Source organism: Canis aureus, chromosome 18 (genome assembly GCF_053574225.1).
Source record: "Canis aureus isolate CA01 chromosome 18, VMU_Caureus_v.1.0, whole genome shotgun sequence".
Classification (NCBI taxonomy): Eukaryota; Metazoa; Chordata; class Mammalia; order Carnivora; family Canidae; genus Canis; species Canis aureus.
The window spans coordinates 27,480,291-27,490,540 of NC_135628.1; positions in this window are offsets into that span (position 1 = coordinate 27,480,291).

Genomic DNA, 10,250 nt, shown 5'->3' on the forward strand with positions numbered 1-10,250 from the left:
GAAAAGAAGTGAGCCAGGGTGAGTGTAGCATGAGATACATAGTTTTTGTAACACTTGGTGAGATGGCTGCCATATCTATTCTCACCCCAGCAAGAGTCTGGGGTTTTGTGCTCTGGAGAAGTCTATGAACTGCAGGATGCTAGGCACATGCCCTAAACCTAACCATAACACTAGACCTAACCCTAACCCTTAACCTTTACCCCCTAACACTAACCCTAAACCTAACCATAACCTCACCCCCTCTGGAGAGGTCTCTGAACTGCAGGACACCAGGCACATACCCTCACCATGGCCCTAACCCTAACCCTGACCCTAGATCTGAGAGGAAGAAAAAGAAGATGTGGGGTGTGTGTGTGTGTGTGTGTGTGTGTGTGTATTATAATGGAATATTACCTAACCATCAAAAAGAATGAAATCTTGCCATTTGCAATGACATGGATAGAACTAGAGTATTATGCTAAGCAAAGTAAGTCAGTCAGAGAAAGACAAATGTCATATGATTTCACTCATAAGTAGAATTTAAGAAACAAAACATAGGGTAAAAAAAGAAAAGAAAGAAGAAAGAAAGAAAGAAAGAAAGAAAGAAAGAAAGAAAGAAAGAAAGAAAGAAAGAAAGAAAGAAAGAGAGAGAGAGAGAAAGAAAGAAAGAAAGAAAGAGAAAGGAAATGAAAGAAGAAAGAAATAAAGAGAAAGAAAGAACGAAAGAGAAAAGAAAGAAAGAAAAAGAAAGAAAGAAAGAAAGAAAGAAAGAAAGAAAGAAAGAAAGAAAGAAAGAAAGAAAGAAAAGAAAGAAAGAGAAAGGTAAACCAAGAAGCCGACCCTTAACTATAGAAAATAAACTGATGGCTACCAGATGGGAAGTAGGTGGGAGGATGGGTTAAATAGGTGATGGGGATTAAGAAGTGCACTTGTGATGAGCACCAGGTGTTACATGGAAATGTTGAATCACTATATATACACCCAAAACCAATACTAATATTAGTACTAGTTAACTGTATGTTAACTAACTGGGATTTAAATAAAAACTTGAAAACAAGAAGTTAGGATTGTATTCTAAGTGCCAAGGAAAGCCACTGGAGAGTTTTAAGCAAAGGAATGGCATAATCAAATTTAAATTTTAAGAGTGTTTTGATGGTCTACTGAAAATTGATAAAGAAGGAGTGAAAGAGGAAAGGCAGCACCACAAATCTGTGAATTGGGAGTCATCCAGAGGAGAGAAGTGCTTCTTTGGCATTGCCTAGTTTCGGTACTTATCTCCTCTTTCTTGACCTCCTCGCCAGCCTCCCCTGCCTCTTAAGTTTTACCCATTTAACACTGTCCTGAACATAAGGACCGGTTTAATCTTTGAAAGGATGAAAATTTCCAGTGTTTAACTCTCTTTTAGATAAAGTAGGGCATAAGCCTAGGGGCATCTCAAAGATATGACTGCAACCTCACTTGCTATGCTGTCTAATTAATTCCTCAACATCTCTCAGTTTCAGCAACTGAGCTTCTCACCATTCCTTAAACACTCTCTGCCTCCATTATTTCGATGAGTCTAGTGCCTAGAATTCCCTTCTTCATCTCTCCCTCTCAGAAGTTAACCATTCTTCATGACCCCAAAAAAAGATCCTTCCTCCATGAAGTTTTCCTAATCTCTCACATCAGAAATCGTCTTCTTTCCTCTCTGCACTTCTATTTCACGTTGATTTTGATGTCATTATGGTATAAATCATGAACTGTCTCACACTGATTTTCTCAATAAATGTTATTTCACTATGGAAAAGCACACATGCTTTGAGTTCAGAAAGTATGTTAGGGCTGTGTTCTAGTTTTGCAATTCCTGAACCATGTGACCTTTAGTAAGCTATTTAAATACTTTAGCTTCCTCCTCTATAAATAACATACAGTGATCTACTCAAAATGCTTCTTGAACTTCTGCAAACCAAAAGTTATCATAAATTTATAAAATACTACATAAAATTACACATGGTAAATTATTAAGTCATATTATTTTCTCTTCCTGAGATGATAAACTGGGTCATAAACATCTGTGTTCCCCCATAGCATTCATTTAAATGCTCACATGTTGTAAGTACTTAATACATATTACATGGTAAGTAGTAGATGTCTAATTAATAATTCTTACCTATTGCTTCAATTTTGAGCACATATTATATGCAAATTTTATAATAAATATTAATATACACAACCTATTAATTCTAAGAGTTTGTTATTAAAATAGAAAAAAAAAATTTACAAAGGGAAACTAATTAATGTAATCAGGGAAAGGGTACCGAAATGATTATCATCAGGTAAATACAGTCAAACATCAGAAGCCACCTCATTTATGTTTGGGAGGATATAAGGATCTGGATTATTGTCCAGAGTCCTTACATATGACCTAGTCCTACAAACTCCTTTTTAAGATGAATAAACAAAAGCATGAAAGACATAAATTCCTTGTTCAAGTGAAAACAGTTCAAGATTTTAGTTATTCTGTGTCCCAATCCATTGTCCTTTTAATTACATAAGAGGAAATTTCAGATGTGAAATTTCTTGTTCTCACATAAAAGAATCTCACGTAAAAGAATTAAGAGCAAACAATACCAGGTTTTCTCTGACTTATTTAAAATATTATATTTTAAAATGTCATTATTGGGACACCTGGGTGACTCAGCAGTTAAGCATCTGCCTTCGGCCCAGGGTGTGATCCTGGAGTCCCAGGATCAGGTCCCACGTTGAGATCCCTGCAAGGGGCCTGCTTCTCCCTCTGCCTGTGTCTCTGCCTCTCTCTCTCTCTCTCTCTCTCTCTGTGTGTCTCTCATGAATAAATAAATAAAATCTTTAAAAAATAAAATAAAATGTCATATTTATAATTATTATTACCTATAAATATGACAGTTTAAAATCTATATATATGTATATATATGTGTATATATATATATACATACATACATATAAACTAGAATAGTAGAAATACATTACTGTATTTATGGTCTGGGCAATCCAACATTAATTTGTTTCTGAGTAAATTTCTTCCTCTACTTTCTCCTACTTCTAAAATCTGAAATAAATAAATAAATAAAATCTGAAAGCAACTGTGCCTATATGTCCTTTTTTTCTATTCTTCACTCAGATTTCAACATAATTAGTAATCAAAATTATTAGTAAGATTGTTCACAGAATAATTCATTGGAATATGGTACTATTTCTAGCAAAATTAATGAGATCACATGGAAACATTCTCTAAGACTTCTTTAAGAAAAATGACCTATTTTCATTAAAATTATTCTCTGTGATTATGTACAAAATCAAGATTTTTTTCCTTATCTATATCTAAAGGTATCATTTTCAATACAGACATGGTTTTGGTGAACTCTCAATTTTCTCCTCACTGGGAGCCTCTAAATTCCATCTGGGGTAGGAGCCTTAACAGCCTTTCTTTTTTTCAAGTCAGCCTGCTGAAGGCCTCATAATATCATCAACAATCCCAGCTGTAGCTTTCTGAACAATACTTTCTTTTGTGGCAGTTGTCAGCTCCATTTAATGTAACAAAAGAGGGAAAAAAAATCCCTAGAAAATCTAAGTCTTCACTCAAAGATAACTCTCCCAACCTCCTGACAGGCTATAGAGAAATTATCTATTTTGATAATTTTGAGTTGAAATAAAATGCATACATTTTAATACCAATAGAAACAATGTGAATACTCATATATAAATAAAGTGGGTACAGATTCAATTTTAAACAAATCAAACATACACAGTTTCTCTCTGCCCATAACTAAACAATCTCGCCCGAATATATTGTATACATAGTCTGAAACTAAAGCCTATGCCCATTTTTCTTCTTCTGTGTAGAAAAAGAAAAGACTCCCCCAAATCTTTTTTCCTGATATTTCCAAATAGGCAAAAAGGAAGAAAGTATTATTTTTGGCATTACTAACCTTCAAATTGTTTTTATAAATCGTAGTCAAGGTATAAACTCATCATTTATTTCCAAATATAAAATGTATAAGAATAAAGGCTTTCAAACTATCTTTAATAAGCCCAAATTTACGGTAAAATATATTTCTTTCACATTCGAACATCACAACAAATAGAAAAAAAATTCATAAGTTTTCTGTGTTACAATGAGCCCTGGCTAAAACCATCTATTTAATTGGCTTAAAAATACAATTGGAGATATGCCAACAAATCACCAGATAAGTTTGAGGGAAAACAAAATTAACTTTGATGGCTAGTTTTTATACCTTTTTTTTTTTTTAAGAGTTCTGTGTCTATTTTGGAAAACAGTCTTTTATCAGATGTATCTTTTGCAAGTATTTTCTCCCAGAAAAGATATTTTCTCTTGTCTTCTCATTCTCTTGACATTGCCTTTCATGAGCAGAAGTTGTTGATATTAATGAAATACAGCTTATCAATTATTTTTTTCATTGATCTTGCCTCTGTTGCTATATCTAAACAGTCACTGTCATATTCAAGACCACCTAGATTTTCCGCTGTTATCTTCTACGAGTTTTAGAGTTTTGTACTTTATATTTAAGTCTGTGATCCATTTTGAATTAATTACTGTGAGGGGTACCAAGTATGTGTGTGGATTAATTTTTTTGCAAGTGAGTGTTTAGTTGTTCCAGCACCTTTTTTGAAAAGAACTATCTTTGTTCCACTGTACTGCCTTTGCTCTTTTGTCAAAGGTCAGTTGGCTATATTTACAGACGTCTATTTCTGGGCTCTCTATTCTGTTCCATTGATCTGTTTTTCTATTCTTTTGCCAATAGCACACCATCTTGATTACTGTAGTTTTATACTAAGTTTTGAAGGAAGGCAGCATTAGTCCTCCAACTTTGTTCTTCTTCAATATTTTGTTGGCTTTTGCCTCTCCATGTACACTTGAGAATCAGCTTATTGGGATCCATAAATTAACTTGCTCAGATTTTGCATTAAACCTATAGATAAATTTGAGAAGAACTGATATCTTGACAATATTTAGTTTTACTATCCATGAACATAACTAATTTATTTATTCTGTGATTTCATTCATAATTTTGAACTTTCAGTTCTTTAATATTTTTTATCCTTTGTGTCTATTTGTTTAAAGAGAGCATAAACACACTGGAAGGATTAATGGTTTACTCATTCATTAGTCCTATTGAGGAAATAGATACTACCTCATGAAATTCCATAGTATAACTTATTAATCATTGTTGTTCCCTAAAATTAGGTAAAACAGACACTCATAAATATGTTTCTGTTTTAACCTTCATTCAATAATAAAATGAATAATTCTCTTTTATTATTTTTTAGGGTTGTTGTTCTCATTGTTGTTTGAGAGAGTGTGGTGTGGGGTGGGGGTAGGGGGTTGGGCAGAGGGAGAAAGAGAGAATTTTAAGCAGACTCCATGCTCAGTGTAGAGCCCAACATGGGGTTTGATCTCACAACCCTGATGTCATGACCCTGAGATCATGATTTGAGCTGAAATCAAGAGTCAGATGCTTCACTGACTGAGCCACCTAGACACCCCAATAAAATGCTTATTTCTGAAATGTTTAGTGCTCAGGCTTTATAGTTAGATACATATAACTATAAATAGCAAAAGAATGAAATACTTGGTTTTGATTTTTTAAAACTGCAGTTTTACATTTATAATAAGTAGGAAAAAAATCTTCCACTCTGGTATTTCAGTGCTGGGTAGAATATTTTAGTCTCTGTGCAACACATTCATAAGGGAGAAATTAAATGGTGAAAATCTTAAGAAGCCATCCTAATATTAGTATCTATAAAACAAACAAACTTAAGCATCATTATTTCCTCAACACTAATTGGGCTTTATCACTATAATTATTAGATAGTTTTTAGTAATAATTAGAATTCAGGGTAACTAGTATAAACCTAACAATTTTAGATAATAATTTTACTTATCAGTTTGTGATTTCATTCCACAGTTATCATTCAAATGCCAGTGAGTCATTAAGAATTATCTCTGCAATGATTTGCTGTGACTTTTGCAAACTCACATTCACAGCTCCCAGTGTGTGGAATAGTCACATTCTATAACAAATGTCAACAGTTCCTCAAAATACTTTATATTAAAAAAATTTCAACCACCTCACACTCATTTGGATGTCTACTGTTAAAAAAAATAATAACAAATAATGAGGATGTTGAGAAACTGAAACCCTTGTGCATTGTTGCTGGGAATGTAAAATGGTTCAGCTTCTATGGAAAAACAATACTGTGGTTCCTCAAAAAATTAAACATAGAATTATCCTTATCTAGCAATTCCACTTCTGGGTATGTACCCAAAAGAACTGTAATGAGGATCTCAAGGAGGTATTTGTACAAGAAGATTCATAGCAACATTACAGTAGCCAAAAGGTAAAAAAACACCCAAGAGTACACCACTGGATAAATGAAATTTTATATATTTAAACCATATATATATTGAATAATAAGGAATATTATTCTGAGTTTAAAAAGTAGGAAATTCTAACACTATTGAATAATAAGGAATATTATTCTGAGTTTAAAAAGTAGGAAATTCTAACACATGCTATAACATAAATAAAACTTGAGGACATTATACTAAGTATACAGTAACAAAAAGAGATATATTCTATGATTCTACTATATGAGATAACTACAATAGTCCAATTCATAGAAACAGAAAGTAGGATGGTGGCTCTCTGGGGCTAAAGAAGTGGGGGGAAATGGAGAGTTATCGTTTAATAGACGCAGAGTTTTAGTTTTGCAAAATGAAGAGTTCTAGAGACGAATGGTGGCTATCAGTATGCCACAATGTGAATGCACGTAACACAACTGAGTGTACACTCAGAAATTAAGATGGTAAATTTTAAGTTGTGTGTATTTTACTACCATTAAAAATTAAAATACATTAAAAAAGATTTCTAAATTCAGGACTATTTGGTATACCATGTATTGCTGTGAATTGATGGGAATATAAAATAATTGATAGATGATTATATCATAGATGAACATTTTCAGGTTGCTAATAATAGTGAACATTCTTTGAGACTTTTTTAGGTTCAGCATTTAAATGAACCCACCATCTCCTTAATTTTTCACTCCAGGAGAAATAAGTACTATTAGTATTCCAAGTTCATAGCCAGGCAAACTAAATTATAGAGACTGCCCAAGGTCACACCTGTCAATGGTTGAAAATGGATTTGCACCCAAATCCATTTGCTTCTCCATCCCATAAACAAATTCTGATATACTCGGATAATTTTTTCAAGTATAGAATAATACATACAATTCCTTTAACATTTATACCAAATCTTTCATGAGAGGTTGTGTGTATGTGTATTTAGAAGCATGTAAGTAAGAATCTGGTGGCTTGAGTGATTGATATCCTTACTTCTGCTGCTGACATTATGGCTTTGGACATCACTGAATCTTAAATTTTTCACTAGTAATATGGGACCAATTTATCTATTCACCTACAGCGCGGTATATCGGAAAGTGCGCTGATACGAGAATCAAAAGATTTGGTTTTAATTTTAACAGATGTTACTTATTTATGTGTCTTTGAAAATATCACTTCTTTAAATCTAGTTTTCCTACTACAAAATGGGGGTTATGTGTCCTTCAAAAGTGCATGTTCATAACTCTACTACAACAGGAAAACATAAAGATTAATAATATTAGCTACTTATCTCAAGTTCCTTAAATACTGTAGGTTAATCTAAATTAGTACTCAACATTTGAAAAGTAACATTTAAGTGTAAGATTGTAAGCTATAAGCATGCATTTCTGAACAAATATTGCTTTCCAAAAAATAAAAAACAATTAGGCCAAATTGTTTTTTAACAAGATTTTCTTCTTTTATTTATTTCTACCTTTAGGAATATCACCAGGAAAGGGAAAGAATTCATTACCATAGTATTTACTTTCTTTCTTCTCTTCTTGCACACTGCGATGACCCTCCTTACTCCATCATTCTATCATCATCTTGACAGTTTCCAAGCAATATTTCATCCTTCCCTTTTCATCACCATCCTTAATTTAGTACATTCCTTCAAGAAGCAAAAACAACTCTCTCCTCTCATCACAAATAATTTAAGAAATCCCTATATACATATGTAAAGATAGCCTGTTCAAGTTCTCTCCATAAGATCTCCCATTTCCATGCGGTTCTGTTTCAGTTATTGAAGGTGGGAACCTTGGTTTCAACCTATTTCAGAATATGATTTTATACACTGTCATTCATCTTCTGCTTTCAGTGAACATGATATTCTCTAATCAGTAAAGAAACATTAAACTATGTAAGGATGATCCGTTCAAGTCTGTACAGGTCAACAACATGCTCCTTAGAGAGCTAGTCAAAATATTATGGTGGCGAAGATGAAAGTATAATTTGGATAGAATCTTTAGGATCTGCAAATATCAAATTCAGTTCAATGTGTTGAATATGTCTCTTGACTACTTCCAGGTTTCCCTATATGCTCCATGGCTTTCTTCAGGCTATTTTTTAACCAATATAATCCTAGTTCAACTTTTTGACCAATATTACCTGTTACATAGGTTAAACATCTTGATTTGATGTTAAAAAATAAACAAAAAACTCTCCCTTAAAAAAACCCTTTCTCTTAAAAACTGTTGTATATAATTTGTCATCAAATCTAACATGTTAAATTTATACTGGGCATCTATTTACACAAATTGAAAAGTACATTTTGAGAGCAAAATTTTTTGAGTAGGGCAGCCCGGGTGGTTTATCGCCATCTTCAGCCCAGGGCATGATCCTGGAGACCTAGGATCAAGTCCTGTGTCGGGGTCCCTGCATGGAGCCTACTTCTCCCTCTGCCTATGTCTCTGCCTCTCTCTCTCTCTCTGTGTGTCTGTGTGTGTGTGTGTGTGTTTCTCATGAATAAATAAATAAAATCTTAAAAATAATTTTTTTTCAGTAGACTCAGTGCAAAATGAGAAGACACTTTGGTGATTTCCAGGAAAATATTACTGATTGGTAGAGTAAGCTATGGTAGCAACATCTTATTTGGCCCTGCATCATTACATAAAAGGGAGCCCCTGTCATTCTTCTCCTTCCTTGCAAATTCCTCTCTCACAAAAGAATGACATGGCTACAAATGTTCATTCTTCAAAGAAGGAAATTTGGACTTATAGCTTCATCTATTTTGCCAAATCCTTTTGCTAGGGTGTCTATCACCAAATTCTCCTCAAGTTTAGCCAATGCATGTGAAAAGTTAAGTTAGGGAATTTATTATTCACTCAACTCATTAAAGCAAGATAGGAAGCAGTTGGACAAAATTTTATATTACACCTTATTTTTTTCTGTGGTAAGACTAGAAAAATAGCACTTGCATATATTTATATTAAAGATTTATTGGACTAAGTAATGATTGCATGAGTAAAATCTGAACAAAACAGCCTCTAATATTCTGTCGTCAAAAGGAAAGCTAAGCCAGGGTGCCTGGATGGCATAGCTGGTGAAGCATTTGACTCTTGGTTTCAGCTCAGGTCATGACCTCAGGGTCATGAGATCAAGCCCTGCATCAGCCTCCGTGCTCAGCATGGAGTCTGCTTGAGGTTCTCTCTCCCTCTCCTTCCCCCTCTGCCCTTCCAGCTCATGCTCTCCCTCTCTCTCAAAGAAATAAGTAAATCTTTAAAAGAAAGAGAGAGAGCGTGCGCTAAGCATATCAGTGAAACTGGCAAACATATAAGGATGTTCTTTAATCTCTGAAAATTATAGAAAATGAGCACAGTGTCATCAATGTGAGGGTTCAGAAAAAAGAGAACTCTGACAGCTTAGGATTTGGTAACACTGGTCTTTAGCAAGTATTGCATTATTTGTTTCCTTCATTTCGTTGTAGGTTTTCATCTGCACAGCTTTGTAAAGAATCCATAGGTATGTTCAGAAAAAAAAAAAAAAAACACTTAATAAAAATAAATGAAGACATTTATCTGACAAGAGTCTGCACAATGTCTCCAATTAGGCAAATCCGCTCATTATAATTCTATTCTTTACAACCTATTATAGTCACTTAGTAATTGTTATCAAAACAGGCCTCTTGATTAATTTATCTGGAAGAGCAGTTCTTATCTTCTTTTGGAAACATAGTACTTCATATTTTAACTTTTCTCAAGGACCTTTAATTCTCAGCAATTATTCACTAAATCATCTGCAAAGGACTCTACAAGAAACTCCAGATAGGAATTCTAAGCAGATTAACCCTTTTAATTAGTTGATTCTTTCTTTTTTTCTTTTGGTGGCAACACGGCTAGAGGATGTG